The following is a 15,958-nucleotide window of genomic DNA, read 5'->3' as shown; positions in this document are numbered from 1 at the left end:
CTACCTCCCCGGGGTAAAAAACCCCCTAGGAGAAAAAAAACAAAAACCCCGGGTTGTTGAGCCGAGGAAAAAAAAAAAAAAAAGTCCTAGGAGGGAAAAACCCTTGGGAGATATATATGTATATAAACACATATAAACGGATAAGGAGATTAAGCGGGGTTTAAGCGGGTTCTGCCGGTGGTCGTTGGTCAGGCATCAGCTGGGCATCACAGTGATGGACGACCAGTAGATCAGAGGTGAGTCGACTTTCACATCTACCGGAACTGGGTCTGTTTGTCCCATTGTCCTCAGGGTCGAGGACAGGACAGGGAGAGAAAAACAAAATCATATTAGCGTAGGGGCCGTTCACATGTAATGCAAGTGTCACACAGTGATGTGGTTTAATCAGCTTAGTTTCAGACAGACTAACTATTGCGGCATAATTATATTATCCACAGTTGAGGATTTTGCAAATTGGGGGCCCACTGCGACGGTATATATGGTAACTAAGGGTCACCTTCTGATTTTTAAGAGAAAGAGAAAATGAAACCTGTCGACCCGTTTGACTAAGGCCTGTAACCCCACTGTCGTCGTTAATGCAGGTTCAGTGGCAAACGGGTCTATATTGCATGCTATTTACAAGATCATGAGAAAACGCCAACATCGCAACCTGACCATACGTGCCAACCCGTTTGACTAAGGCTGGAGGCCCCACTGTCGTCGTTAATGCAGGTTCAGTGGCAAACGGGTCTGTATGGCATACTATTCACAAGACACAAAAAAGCGCCAAAATCGCAACCCGACCATACGTGCCAACCCGTTTGACTAAGGCTGGAAGCCCCACTGTCGTCGTTAATGCAGGTTCAGTGGCAAACGGGTCTGTATGGCATAGTATTCGCAATATAAAGAAAGCGCCAAAAGCCCAACCCAACCATACGTGCCAACCCGTTTGACTAAGGCTGGATGCCCCACTGACGCCGTTAATGCACGATCAGTGGCAAACGGGTTTGTATGGCATACTATTCACAAGAACACGAAAGTTCCAAAATCGCAATCCGACTATACGTTAAGATAAGGTTTTTATTTATTTATTTGGTTGGTCTGTTTTATGACCGCGAGTGCTTTGTTCGGTACAAATAACTATTTCGAGTTAAGTACTTTTACTAGACAAATTATGCGAATGCTTTGTTGAAGAGAAAAGTTTTAAGTCTAGATTTAAAATTATCGACTGTGTCTGATTCTCGGACATCGGTTGGTAAATCATTCCAGAGCTTAGGGGCTAAGTAGGAAAATGACCTTCCACTTTTAGACACTTTTGATAGTCTAGGGATAATCAAGAGACCAGAATTTTGTGACCGTAGTGTGCGTGATGGATTGTATTCTGATAGTAATTCTCTAAGGTATGAGGGTGCTAGGCCATTTAAAGCTTTGTAGGTGAGTAGTGATATTTTAAATTGTATGCGATATTTAACTGGTAGCCAGTGTAAAGATGCCAGAATTGGGCTTATGTGATTGTACTTTTTAGATCGAGTAAGTACCCTTGCGGAAGCGTTTTGAACTAGCTGAAGCTTGTTTACTTGATTTGCATGGCATCCCCCGAGTAGCGAGTTACAATAGTCTATTCTAGAGGTCATAAAAGCATGGATAAGCTTCTCTGCGTCAGATGTAGACAGTATATGGCGTATTTTCGAGATATTTCTAAGGTGGAAGAAAGCTGTACGGCAGACGTTGGCGATATGACTATCGAAGGATAAGTTGCTGTCGAACATCACACCTAAGTTCCTTACCGTGGAAGATGGCACCACAGTGCAGCCATCTATGTGCAACGTGTAATCTGACATATTATGTTTGTAGCGATTCGGTTCAATAATAAGTATCTCTGTCTTATGGGAGTTCAGCTTAAGAAAGTTATGTGCCATCCAGTCACTAACATCGCTAAGGCAGGCTGTTAGCTTAGAAAACGTGTGTGTTTCGCTGGGATGTGAGGAGATGTAAAGCTGGGTATCATCCGCATAGCAGTGAAAACTTATGTTATGTTTCCTGATAATGTCTCCTAGAGGTAACATGTATAACGAGAACAGGATAGGACCTAAAACCGATCCCTGCGGTACACCGTATTTAACCAGGGAGTGATATGACTCTTCCTCGTTTACATAAACAAAGTGATAGCGATTGGTTAGATACGACCTAAACCATGCTAGCGCCTGACCACTGATACCAACATAGTTTTCTAGTCTATTGAGTAAGATTGTATGATCTATTGTGTCAAAGGCTGCACTAAGGTCTAATAATATAAGAATTGAGATTTCACCACGATCGGATGTTAATAGGAGGTCATGTGTAACTCTAAGCAACGCTGTCTCTGTGCTATGGTGGGGCCTGAATCCTGATTGGAACTTTTCATATGTACTATTATTTGTCAAAAATGTGCGTAACTGGCTTGCCACTACCTTTTCTAATATTTTCGAAAGAAAAGGGAGATTTGAGATTGGTCTAAAGTTATTAAGCTCTCCCTGATCAAGCTGTGGTTTTTTAATCAGCGGTTTAATAACTGCTAGTTTGAAAGATGTTGGAACGTATCCTATTTCTAGCGATGAGTTAAAGATATTTAGAACCGGGGTTGACACTACAGGAAATACCTCTTTACGTAGTTTTGTGGGAACGGGGTCTAATATACAGGACGATGATTTGGATGACGTTACTAGTTTAGAGAGCTCTTCTATTGTAGTAGGTTTAAATGAATCAAGATGTTCGTGTGGTAGTCTAGTGTTAAGTGAACTAACGGGTAGAGTGGTGGCTGCTTGTGTAGCTACGATGTTTTCCCTTATAGCCGTAATTTTGTTAGAAAAGAAGTTCATGAAGTCGTTACTATTGTGTTGGAGTTTACTATTGGTTTCTGTTTGTTCTTTGTTTCTAGTCAGTTTTGCAACGGTGCCAAAGAGGAAACGAGGGTTATTATGATTCTCATTTATAAGCTTGCTAAGATAGGTAGATCTGGCGGTTTTAATAGCCTGTCTGTAGTGTTTAACACTATCTTTCCATGCTGCACGCCATACTTCTAATTTTGTGCTTCTATAATTTCTTTCCATTTTCCTAGTTGCCTTTTTAAGAGCTGCGGTGTGATGATCATACCATGGAGCTGGCGGCTTTTCTTTGATTCTCTTTTTTCGAATGGGAGCAACGGCATCCAATGTGTTAGAACAGACATTGTTTAGGTTTTCTATTACAATATCTAGATCATCACAGTTATCTGCATGTTTAATTTGGGACAGGTCTGGAAGAGTGCTAATAAAGCTATCTTTAGTGGTGGAAATTATTGTTCTGGCTAATCTGTAGCATGTTGTGGATTGAGTGATCCTATCTAGAAGTACAGTGTATGACACAAGGTAATGGTCAGAAACTGCATCACTCTGAGGTGATATTTTGATGTCATTAATATTAAGCCCGAGTGACAGAATTAAGTCTAATGTGTGCTTACGAGTATGCGTTGGCCCTGTCACGTTTTGTCTAATATTGAGAGAATTTAGAACATCCATAAACGCACGTCCTAATGCATCTTTATGGTTATCCACATGAATATTAAAATCACCAACGATAAGAGCTTTATCTACAGTGACTACAAGCTCAGACAGAAAATCTGCTATTTCTTTAAGGAAATCTGCATGGTGGCCCGGAGGTCTATAGATTGTAGCTAAGGCAAAAGAGAGCTGTTTGTGGTTACGATCAGTTATTTCCATATTTAACAACATTAGTTCAAATGATTTAAATTTTAGTTCAGATTTTTGGTTTACTTTAAAAATTTTGTTGTATATTGTAGCTACACCACCCCCTCTCCCCTTTAACCTAGGTTCGTGTGTATAATAAGAGTCTTGTGGGGTGGATTCGTTTAAACTAATGTAGTCGTCTGCTTTAAGCCAGGTTTCTGTTAAACAGAGTGCATCTAAGTTTTGGTCATTAATTATTTCATTAACAATAGGTTCTTTATTGGTAAGCGATCTAATGTTAAGAAGGCCGAATTTTAACATTCGAGGTTCATCTTGTAATGTATTATTTTCTAATTTTATGTTGGTCAAATTTGTACGTGATGTGGCAAGCGGTGCTCTGTATTTGCTTGTTCGGGGAACAGATACAGTTGAAATGTGTTGATATTCTGGTAAGATCGACTCGAAGTTCTGGGATATATGTGATCTAGACATATCATGCCAGCTAACAGACGGACAGTTAAGCTGATCCGTCTGTTTCCTGACCTGGGCCCTGGATAGTCATACTATATCAGAATTAAGAATATTAATCAGATTTCTGGTGAGTATAGCACTTCCTTCTGATGTCGGATGAAGGCCATCTCGGGTTAGGAGAAATGGTCTACCCCAGAAATGCTTCCAATTGTCTATAAACCCTACATTATGCTGAGGGCACCACTTTGACATCCAGCCATTGAGAGACACTAATCTACTATGTGTTTCATCTCCCCGGTAGGCGGGGAGGGGACCAGAGCATATTACATTGTCTGACATTGTTTTTGCAATTTCACACATCTCCTTAATATTATCTTTGGTGATTTCCGACTGTCGGAGTCTGGTGTCATTTGTTCCGGCGTGAATAACAATCTTAGAAAACTTCCGTTTAGCATTAGCCAGCACTTTAAGTTTGGATCTAATGTCAGACGTTCTGGCTCCCGGTATACAGTCGACTAGGGTGTTTGGTGCCTCAATGTTAGTGTTCCTGAGTATAGAATCTCCAATGACCAGGGCACTTTTAACAGGTGTTTCAGCTAGTGTATTCCTTAGGGGATCGGTTAACCCCTCTCCGCCCGAACCGTACCGCCCACGTGATTGGTATTTCGGAGCTGCTCGGGCCTCTCGGTCCTCTGCTCCTGTGCCTTTCTTCCCGACGGCACGAAGAGCTGACGTGGTTTGCGGCCTTCCGGCCGTTCAGCTTCAGCTTTCACCCCTCACCTCCCTCACCAATGGAGCCGCTAAGGGCAGGGACCCTTCAGTGGAGCGGGGGGTTGCGATGCAGCTGCGTTCCTGGAGGGACCACCCAACCCTTCCCTCCCGTGTTTGTAGACAGTCGTCCGGTTACGGGCGCTGTCCGTCAGGCATGCGGAGAGGCGGCTTCAGCCCTGCACGCAATAACGTTGCTACGGGTTCACCAAGGATTTACGAGGGAGGCCGCGACCTGCAGTCGTGCGATGTTCACGACAGTGGTTCAAGATCGCCACCTTTGGCTGTGTCTGGGTGACGGACGCAGGCGAGAACAACTTCTTGAATGCTCCTGTCTCACAGACCGGCCTCTTCGGCGAGGCCGTGGAGTCGTACAGCTCCGCTGCGCAGACTGAGGCGATCTCTGTGGTCATGCCCCGGCGAAGGAGAGCTGCCCTTGGTAAAAACCACCACGCCGGTTCCTCAGTCTGCCTCTCGCCGTCGGCGTCCTGCGGCGACCGTCTCCGTTCCCCTCCTCGGACCCCATCTCGGCAGCGCGGGGGAACCGGTCGTCAGCAGCTCGCCCCGCCCGCTTAGCCGCTTCCCGTGAAATCGGGAGTTTAAGTGGCCAGTAAGCGGGCGACCTGGATTGGCAGAGGATCACTCTTCAGGAGACGGTGATTCGCTCCTTCCCCCGATAGAGGGTCGGGTGGAAAATTCTTGGTTTGCATATGTTCCACCGGCTGTTTAGCCGGTGCCCACTAACCACACACAGAGTGCATTCCTCTTCCCTCTCCAGGTCTCCAGAGGATCGAGAGAGCCGTGAGCGGGCACACACCAGCTCACCCTACCTCTCCTCTATCGCCAGCGGGTGTTCTGAGGAGTCCGAGCCCTCCACTCAGGAGACCGGACCACCAGAAACCCCTTCGGAGTCTGCGTCCTCAGCTGAGGAGACCGGACGACCGTTTCCCTCAGCAGGCTCAGGTCAGTGTCACACACACACATACTGTAGATGCTTATGCTGTCACGGCAGACGCACCGGCAGTCCCGCCTGTCCCGCCTCGCTGCCCCGCCGCGGGTACACCGGTAGTGTCGTTAATTCTCCTCGTACGGTGCCTGGGTGCTTGGCTTCAGTTCCCAGCCCGTTTCGTTGGGTTTTACGCACGATCCGCCTCGGTTACGAAATACAATTACCGGCACAACCCCAAAATTCTCGGGCTTTCGTTTCACTATAGTGAAAGTATCCGATGCACATGTACTGCGTGCATAAGTCGATGTCCTGCTGGCGAAGGATTATCGAGCCGGTCCCTCTTACCGAGATGATGATATGATGATAGGGTTCCAGCCTTTATCTCATAGTACCCAAAATACGCGGTGGGTTACGATCGATTTGATTTACGCCCGGCTCTACGGAGGTGGTCTTTTTTTTTGGATGATAACGCAGAGGCTCGTATTTCAATATTCAGATCGGTTGCAGCTTTAGACCTGTAAGACGTGTACTTTGTGTCCATCTCCCCTCGCCTTAGACCGTTTTTTCGCTCTGCGTCATGGGGTGGGCATATTAATATTAAGTACACCATTCGAGCTGTCTCTCTCTCTCCGTGTCTCCATGAAAGTGCTAGTCACGGCATTAAAATATCAGAGAGAGAGCGTTGTTCGCATTCTGCTTTATTTACGCTGACTTATAATAGCCCGTTCTTGGCAGACGTGCGCGAACACAGAGTTAATGCTTCGGCATCTCGCTCGTTTAAGTCATCAGGTCGACTGGGAAAGAGCAACTTTGCCCCGTGCAGAGGATCCTTTTTCTCAGTATGGAATTAGACTCGATCAACTAATTGGCGTGTTTTACAAGAGCGCGCAACTATTGCCTCGGTTTAATTCGAGGGAAGTACGCGGTCCCTCTGAAACAATTTCAGAAGCTCCTGGACATATGACAGCATGCTGCAGCCGTGACACTGCCCGAGCTGCGTCATATGAGACCGCTTCAGCGTTGGCTTTACGATCGAGTCTCGAGGAGAGCGTGGCGCACCGGCATACGTTGTGTAAACACTACACCTGCGTGTCATTTAAATTTCCCCGTAGTAGACCCAGCATTTCTGATAGCAAGATATGCCTCTGAGGGGTCTCCTGGCATTCTGTAGCATGCGATGCCCTAAGCACGGGATGTTCAGCCACGTATGACGGGCCTGCAGTCTGGGGTGTGCATAGCACCCCAACTGCCGCGAGCGGTGCGCTGTATATCTGGGACTTGTACGCTCCGCTATGGAGATGCGAGGGAAGGATGTATTTGCCGACACCGATAACTTTGCGACTGTTGCGTTATTTACCGTTAAGGCGGTTTTGCGCTCTCGTCACCTGTCGCATCTCGCTCGTCATCTCCTCCTTTGGAGTCAGAAGCATCTGAGGTCCCTTCGTGCCATTTACATCCCGGGATCGCTCAATACAGCGGTACGCGCTTCCGAGCTGCGCCCCCGGCGAATGGCGACTCCACCCCCAGACGGTCCAGCTAATTTGGAAGAAGTTCGGTTGTGCGTAGATAGATCTGTTTGCGTCGCCAAACGATACCCACTGTCGCCTATTTTATTCACTAACCGAGGGCAGCCTCGGCGTGGATGCGTTGGCACACAGCTGGCCGCGGGGGGTGCGTAAATACGCATTCCTTCCAGTGAGCTTTATTGTGCAGACACTGTGCAGAGTCAGGCAGGACGAGGAGAGCCTTTTATTAATCGTCCGTACTGGACGACCAAGAATTGGTTTTCATAGTTAATGCTCCTCGCGACAGCCCTCCCTGGCGGATTCCCCTGAGGAAGGACTTTCTTTCTTAGGAAGGGGCACATTTGGCACTCGCGCCCCGACCTGTGGATATCCATGTATGGTCGTTGAGCGCGCGCAAGGTTTAGGTGATTTATCGCAAGCGGTATCTAACACCATCAACGCGGTTCGAGCACCGTCCACAGGACGGGCTTACACGCTTAATGAAACCTTTTCGTCACCCGGTGCTCTTCGCAACGCGAGGACCCAGAGAATGCCCTTTAACATTATGCTTTTATATCTTTAACATGGGTTAGATGGTAGGCTGTCCCTCCGCCATTAAAATTGATATCGCCGCTATTTCTGCTCATCACTCACTTATCTACGACAGATCAGTTGGCCAGCATGATTTAATTATTACATTTTAAAGAGGCGCTCGCAGGCTAAACCCCTCGCGCCCTCCCTCTTTTTTCCTGAGACCTGTCCATGGTGCTGAAGCCTTCAGGTCTCCGATTTAGCCTTTGCAGTTTGCGAGTCTGAAGTTTTTATCAATGAAAACTCTGACCCTGCTAGCATTGGCCTCCATGAAGAGAGTAGGGGATTTACATGCATTCTCTGTTGACGATTCGTGCTTTTAGTTTGGTCCTGCTGTCTCGAGTATAACATTGAGACCCAGACCAGGCTACGTGCCCAAAGTTCCCACCACTCCCTTCAGAGATAAGGTGGTGAGCTTGCAAGCGTTGCCTTTGGAGCAGGCAAACCCAACCGAGGCTTTGTTGTGCCCCGTACGCGCACTGCGATTCTACGTGGTCCGCACGCAAAGCTTCAGGACCTCAGACCAGCTCTTTGTTTGTTATGGTGGCCAGCAGAAAGGGAAAGCTGTCACTAAGCAGAGGATGTCTCATTGGATAGTTGATACTATCGCCCTAGCTTACAATTTGCAGGGCATTCCTTGCCCTTTAATTTGAGAGCGCATTCCACACGGAGTGTTGCCTCATCTTGGGCTTTAGCTCGTGGTTCCTCGCTAACAGACATCGGTAGAGCTGCTGGTTGGGCGACACCTAATACGTTCATTAGATTTTACAATGTTCGTATCGAGCCTGTATCCTCTCGTGTTCTTTTCCTCACCAGGGAGGGCACGGAGAGCAGACTCGCAAGTCGGCTTGCAGCCTCCGACTGAGGCTCCAAATTGAGTTTCAGTATGGAAGGCTAACAGAGCAAAAATGCGTAATGGTTTGATTTGCTCTCTCCACTGCCTTGACAGCCTTTGTTGCGGAGCATTGGCTGTCAGCCTTTCACTAGTTGTATTCTTACGAACCTACGTGTTTGGCCAGGGCCCCACATTGTGTCCCAACGGGTTCCTTTGTGAGTATTATTCCGTGGGGTTAATCCTACCAGCCCACGTTTCCCTTAGCAGAGCACTGCTTTGCTTACACAGCTACGGCTGTCATTTACCTCAACTACGGTTGACTTTCGCCCACCATTAGCCCTTAACGGGGCGGTGGCTTCCGCAGCGTCCCTATACCGCTCAGATAGGGCGCTTCCCAGTCGCTGGCACTACTGTGGGGTTAAAGGAACATCTAGTGCCCGGCCTTCTGCCTTAAAACCTAATTCTCCTTATCCTTAAGTGGAACCGGAGGGCTTTACGCAGACACTGGAAGAGGTCAGCCCCTAGTGGCGTTTTGGTAGGGATTCCCAATTCGTCGGTCACGACGTGACGTCGTAGTGACCGACTGAAAGGGAACGTCTCGGTTACGGATGTAACCCTCGTTCCCTGAAGGAGGGAACGGAGACGTCACGTCCCGTCGCCACAGGTGCTGCCACCTGCTGTTACGGCCGGTCACCTTTCCGGCTTTCTCAGCGAACAGAAGCTGATTTCCTATTTGCACGTGCTCCTTATATACGCACCTGGCGGGGCGGCGCCAGCATTATGCAAATATCTCAATGCCAAGTTCATTGGCGTTTTAGTAGTATTCGAAGCAGATTGGTCTCTCTAAGCAAGTTCCCAATTCGTCGGTCACGACGTGACGTCTCCGTTCCCTCCTTCAGGGAACGAGGGTTACATCCGTAACCGAGACGTTCTCATTACCGAAACATGAGTTTGTAAATGCATATATTTAATATAATATCATGTTGCGGTAATGATAATTTTTGATAATGATAATCTAAAAATGTTAATAATTCTATAGGAAATATGTTTTAAATCCTCTAAAAAAATGGTTTCAGTATGTTCAGACCTTAATCTTATATGTGCAAATAAATTGGCTTTAAGGGCTTTTTAAAATTTTTGATGCTGGACACCTTCTAAACCTGGATTTCGTGAGAATCACCCTAATATATATTTGTACTGAAAAGGCATTTGATTTAATTGTATTTTAAATGTAATGCTGTTTTACAAAAATAATTACAATGTAGGGAGTAGATACGTAGAGAACGTTTCACCATGATCTCAAGGCTTGCTTTTTTATGCGATTTATTTTTTGCTGTATGTCGCTCAGAAAATTCATTTTGCTTTTATATAAAAGTATATATATTTATCAATTTTCCACTAAATCAAAATTGCTTGGGTGGATGGAGAGTGATAAATCAATCAATCAAAGAGCCAATGGAGCTGAGAAATACAGCCAGGTCAAAGGTCACCATGAAGCGTACAACCAGACTGTCCGAAAATGAAAACCTTTTCTGTACTAACACACAGACAATTGCACAATTTTCCCCTTTAACCCGTAAGCAGACACTGTTATCTTTTATATGATTAAAAAGGATATTGGCGCTATGGTCATTTTGACTCTGTGATTGTGGTGAGATTGGATCTCTTGATGTCAACTGAGCTCAGAAGATGAAACTATAACATTAGCATAGAGAGGATGCAGATAGTGCACGATTCAAGACCATGGTGAAATTGAAGGGCAGACGTTGACCAAGGCAAAAGTAGATATAGAGGTTTCATTATGAAAGAAGTGGTGACCTGAATTAATTTCAATCCGCTTCAAAGCCGCCATGTGTCAGAAAATGATTTTCGAGAAAAGACACATGGGTACAGCTTGCGTGTTTCCATTTCTTCAGTATGTATTTGTTAGAATGCATAGGGATGGTAAGGATATTGAAAAGAGTCAAGAAAGTAAAATGTATTTCAATATCTGTAGGACCAGAAGGGGAGTGGTGGAAAATAAAGGTCCCTTTCACATCAGCAACAATAACTAAAAGTAACAATAAACAATAAAGTAGTGGTCCACCGGTAAGGTTTTTTTTTATGGCCGATGCAGATATAAAGAAAGCATCTCGAGTGTATTCATCTTGAATAATGCGCTAGCCTGACACAACCGGAGAATCAGCCAAGCGAAAAGATTTATCGGCCGACGATGATAAAAAGTTGGCCCCGGCAATATATCAGTCAACCACTAACAATAAGTAACAACTATGCTAGCATCCACACCAACAGGTGATCATTGTTTGCTGGTGTGTTGACCTGCTTTACTAAGTGGCTTAGGCAGTCAAGGATAATCTCGCTTTCCACAAACAGCAAACAGCCCTACTGAGTTATCTCTTTAGTTATAAATATCTGACCCTCGCTAGCCCGGAGCAGATGTCACAGATCACTGCAGTTACGTATCTGTCTGAACCCTCTGATCTAAATCTGAAATCAACAAGAAGGGCCATATAGCATATCAATATTTCATTAGCAATGAAATGAGTGCTCTTTAATAAAAACGTTTGTAATTGTTCACATTGTGTCATTAAATGTATAAATATGATGTTCTTGTTGCATTTACACTGGCTATAACTACTGTCCTCAACACACTGAGTTTCAGGTATCTCTAAACAGTGAATCTAGTTTGTGCAATCCTATCTTGCAGTGTAGTAGAATAAAAACATTATGAAGTCAATTTCACTGCAACTGCAACAGCGCTGGGCATCTGATGTAATTTTATGTAAAGGACCTCAGCAATACGCTTTCTCCACAGTGCCTGTCATTTCAAATGCGTGTGCACTTTAGAGTCAAGTAGATTTGATTGGCTGTCATTGGTTTATGGTTCATTAGTTAAAAAAAAGGGATCACAACAATATAATTCGATGTGTCTTTATCTTAGTTGTGGTGTGAACTCCGCTATTCTCTTTAAAATAAAATTATTATTATAGTTATTGTTATAATGTGAACGGTCCTTAACAAACAGTGCATGCATGAATATTTACAGTAAATCAATTGGACTGCCTTCTGTCTCTGTATAATCCACCTCTCCTTCCCTTCACACTATTTCTCCTACTGTAGTGTTGAATATACGGACAGATTTATTTTGGGAGTGATGAATATACCCCGAGGGGCTAAAGCGAAAATATTTTACATCATGAATAAATTGAATGGTGTGGCCAGGGGGTGTTTGGCTTGGCACGTTTGCTGAGAAGCAGTCAATAACAAGCGTGTCCAGCTCTGAATCTAATGATCCAGAGAGATTACATGCTAACTGTGATGGTGGACTGCCTGAGTTTGTTTTCTGTTAACCCATAATGCACCTCTCTGATGGAGAGGCCAAAATCCTAAGGGGGTCATTATGCTTCAATTCAGAGATATAAAATACAAATAGTAATCCAAGAATTAAATTGCTGCTGGTGTTCATGTCCAAAAGACAAATAGGAACAACAACAAAAAACTGGAGCCTAGATTTTGCCACATTCAGTCATCTTTAAATTGATCTGTAATTTAGTTAACTATGTAGCCTTTTAATTGCTATCATTGCAGATGACTATTTGTTCAGTTAGTATTGCACACACAGATATATATACTATATATAGTTTTACTTATTTATATATAATTAGTATAGTAAGTAAACTGTAAAAAGTCAAAGTTGGATCAACAAAAAAATACCCCAATTTGTAACGCATAAAATCAGTTTTTCCACTTAAATTTTCTCACCTTATTGAATATTTAAGGTGAAAAAAATGTAAAAAAAACAAACAAACAAACTTGGTAACACCTAAAATATTTAAACATTTTCAACTTAACTTTTTCACTTAAAGTGAAAAAATTTAGGTTGAAAAAACTTTTAAGCGTTACCATTTCAAGCATTTTTTGCACCTCTTAAACCATACAAAAAACCCTGCACTGTTGTCTGATATAGGACAGTATAAAGCTTTTGTTGGCAGATTTCGGGAGATTGATGCTGACTGAGGAGGACTGCAGTAAATATAAAAAGTTGTTTTGCTGAGCACTACTGAAGTCTTTCTCTGCAGTGCCCAGGCCACGAGGATACATAAATAACCTCATAGGTATCAAAGGCACCGGTAAATAAATCAATTCTGATATATGACTATGCAGAAGCACTGATGCAAAGAGCCAAGCAGAAAGCACAAATTATAGAGAGATTTAAAGAGGGTGTTGGGAGGTAACTGACTAAAATGAACTCTCATTTAAAAGAAGTACCGTCAACTGTGTGCTTGCTTACCATCATTTATTAAAATATCTTCTTGTGTCTAACAGAATAAAGAAACTTATACAGGTTTAGGACAACATGATGGTGTGTAAATGATTTTCTGATCTCTACTTTATCAGTAGTGTGAGATTCTTTCTGATATTTACTGTAGTTTTCCATTAAGCATATGCTATCTTTGCTAGGAAGGGGCAATGGAGTGTCATAAAGCACAACATTAACATTTGTAAAAAAAAAAATAGTATTAAACCAGCAGCTCTGCAGCTAACTGAGCTAAAATTAATTCAATAATCACATAAAAATTGATTGAATTGATTTTTATAAAATGTACAATTTAAATAAATGTTTCACTGTGCCAAAGTAACAATTTTTAAGTCTTCCATTTCATATAAAAGTGTACATTTTTCTCCTCTGTGTTTTGAGTCAGATTGTAGTGATTTGCACTAGGGGTGCAACCGTGCAACTAACGATTATTTTCATAATTGATTAATCTGGTGATTATTTTTCGATTAATCGACTAATCTTATAAAAACATAAATATACTCAATTTGATTTTTCACTTATTTTAGCTAAATAAGGCCCTAAATTAGGGTATTCACGTGTAGAAGTGTACTTTTAAAAGTGCAAAAGCCACACACTGTACAGAGTTTGACTAATATAATCTTTTGATTTTGATATTTGAAGCCTTAGGGCTCAGTCACACCAAAAGCGTTTATGGCAGTTGCAGGCGCCTTTTTTGAATGATATTCTATGGGCAGGGCGCGTTTGCGCGCTGTTTATGCGCGCCGAGCGCCTTGCGGTTTTCTGCCGCCTACCGCGCACGCGTTTTTGAAGGAACGCTGAGAGCGGAGGAGCGCCTGACGTCATTCGCGTCTTCCATTGTCCAATCGAATGAGGGGAGAGGCGGGCCTTACGTTGTGGCGAGGGAAGTTTACAGTTGCTTTGAAGAACCGGACTCCACTCGCTCACTCTCTCCTGCGTGTTTGTGCTCCTCTTATCCTCAATCAAGGTCAGAGCAAGCACCCTCTTTTTAAAGTTTCTGCTAATATGACAGTTAACAGCAAAAGAGCGCTCACGCTTCAATATTTGATTGACAAGACAGCTGACTCGGTGGTTGCTTAGCAATATGAAAAGCCGCGCTGCACTGCTCTTTTTTAAAAAAGGCAGTGCGTCGCGCCTTGCGTTTGCAAGCGTTTAAAGCGCTTTTGGTGTGACTGAGCCCTTAGAGGCCAATCACACCAAAAGTGTTTATGGCAGTTGCATGCGCGTTTTTTGAATAATATTCTACGGGCAGAGGGCGTTCGCGCGCTGTTTATGCGCGCCGAGCGCCTTGCGGTTTTTGCCGCCAGCTGCAGCATGTGCTTTTGAAGGATTTTTTATTTTTTATTATGCGCTTTTGAAGGAGCGCTGAGAGCGGAGAAGCGCCTGACGTCATTCGCTTCTTTCCATTGTCCAATCGAATGAGGGGAGAGGCGGGCCTTACGTTGTGGTGAGGTAAGTTTACAGTTGCTATGAAGAACCGGACTCCACACGCTCACTCTCTCCTGCGTGTTTGTGCACCTCTCACCCTCAAACAAGGTAGGAGCAAGTTTCTGCTAATGTGACAGTTAACAGCAAAAGAACGCTCACGCTTCAATATTTGATTGACAAGACAGCTGACTTGGTGGTTGCTTAGCAATATAAAACGCCGCGTCGCACTGCTCTTTTTTTTCATAAAGGCAGTGCGTCGCTCCTTGCGTTTCCAAGCGTTTAAAGCGCTTTTGGTGTGATTAGCCCCTGAAAAAAGTTTTAAATATGTAAGGTTTTGTTCAGTGTTCTCTGTGTATTTTTATTATTAGGACTTTTATTTTGACACCCTGCTCTGTTCCGCCTTTTACGTTGATACCATGTCATGTCACACTTCACCTCCCACTTCCTGTTTGATTTGTATATAAGCCACTTCCTGTACACCATCAGATGGCTGATTATTACATTTGTATGTCCAGCCTGTCTGTTGTTCTGTACCTGCCATTAAAAGAGCCTTCATATTTGCACCTGAGCCAAGACCCAAGATGCTACCCAGGTATGTCTCATCCAAATTATACTTCCTGAATTTGCCATGGCCCTGTGGTGTGTGTGGTCTGCCTTCTATTCTGTTGTTCCCTATGTTCATCAAGACCCTCAATCCCCTGGCTTACCTGAACCGCCTGATTCGCCTGATTCGTCTGATTCACCCGAGTCGTCTGATTCGCCTGATTCACCCGAGTCGTTTGATTCGCCTGATTCACCCGAGTCGTCTGATTCGCCTGATTCACCCGAGTCGTCTGATACACCCCAGTCGTCCGATTCACCCAAGTCGTCTGATTCACCCGAGTCGTCTGATTCGCCTGATTCACCCGAGTCGTCTGATTCGCCTTATTAACCCGAGTCGACTTTTAATCTGAGGGTCCAGGGTTCAAGTGCCTGTTCGGGTGATGAGTAGCCTTGATCGTCTTTTGTACTGGTGTGTCTAGAGCTCTGTTTTGTGGGGAACGGCGAAAGAATAAAGTTTACCAGCACTGAATGCGTGTAGTCGTGGCCGAGTGGTTAAGGCGATGGACTAGAAATCCATTGGGGTCTCCCCGCGCAGGTTCGAATCCTGCCGACTACGTCTTTTGACTTCTCCCTTTGGCTTAATGGCAGCTTTCTGCCTCGGGGACCGAATCTACTTCGACAGGGATTTTGCTGAAGTTTTGCCTTTGAAAGAAACTCAAAAATTATTGTGACTTCTGCATTGAGATGGCAGTCCCCTCACAGCCATTGTACTCAGGCAGACCCGCATGGAGAATCCTGTGCAGCCCGGTGGCACGCCGTGATCGTATAGTGGTTAGTACTCTGCGTTGTGGCCGCAGCAACCCCGGT

The 15,958-nt window shown here is 44.4% G+C and overlaps 1 protein-coding gene and 2 non-coding genes across 4 annotated transcripts in view; 2 read left to right on the top strand and 1 right to left on the bottom strand.

Moving 5' to 3' along the window:
• Positions 1–15,958, bottom strand: part of ppp2r2bb (protein phosphatase 2, regulatory subunit B, beta b) — an 82,219-nt gene that overhangs the window by 22,467 nt on the left and 43,794 nt on the right. The window lies entirely within an intron of this gene.
• Positions 15,626–15,707, top strand: trnas-aga (transfer RNA serine (anticodon AGA)). The gene has a single exon. It is a non-coding gene; the product is annotated as a tRNA-Ser (tRNA).
• trnah-gug (transfer RNA histidin (anticodon GUG)) overlaps positions 15,906–15,958 on the top strand; it is a 72-nt gene continuing 19 nt past the window's right edge. The window contains exon 1 of the tRNA in view: positions 15,906–15,958. This exon is cut by the window's right edge and continues 19 nt beyond it. This is a non-coding gene — a tRNA (tRNA-His).

This window comes from Misgurnus anguillicaudatus, chromosome 9 (genome assembly GCF_027580225.2).
Source record: "Misgurnus anguillicaudatus chromosome 9, ASM2758022v2, whole genome shotgun sequence".
NCBI classification, from domain to species: domain Eukaryota; kingdom Metazoa; phylum Chordata; class Actinopteri; order Cypriniformes; family Cobitidae; genus Misgurnus; species Misgurnus anguillicaudatus.
Note: the sequence above shows the minus strand (reverse complement) of the source record. Positions and strands in the feature narration are given on the sequence as shown.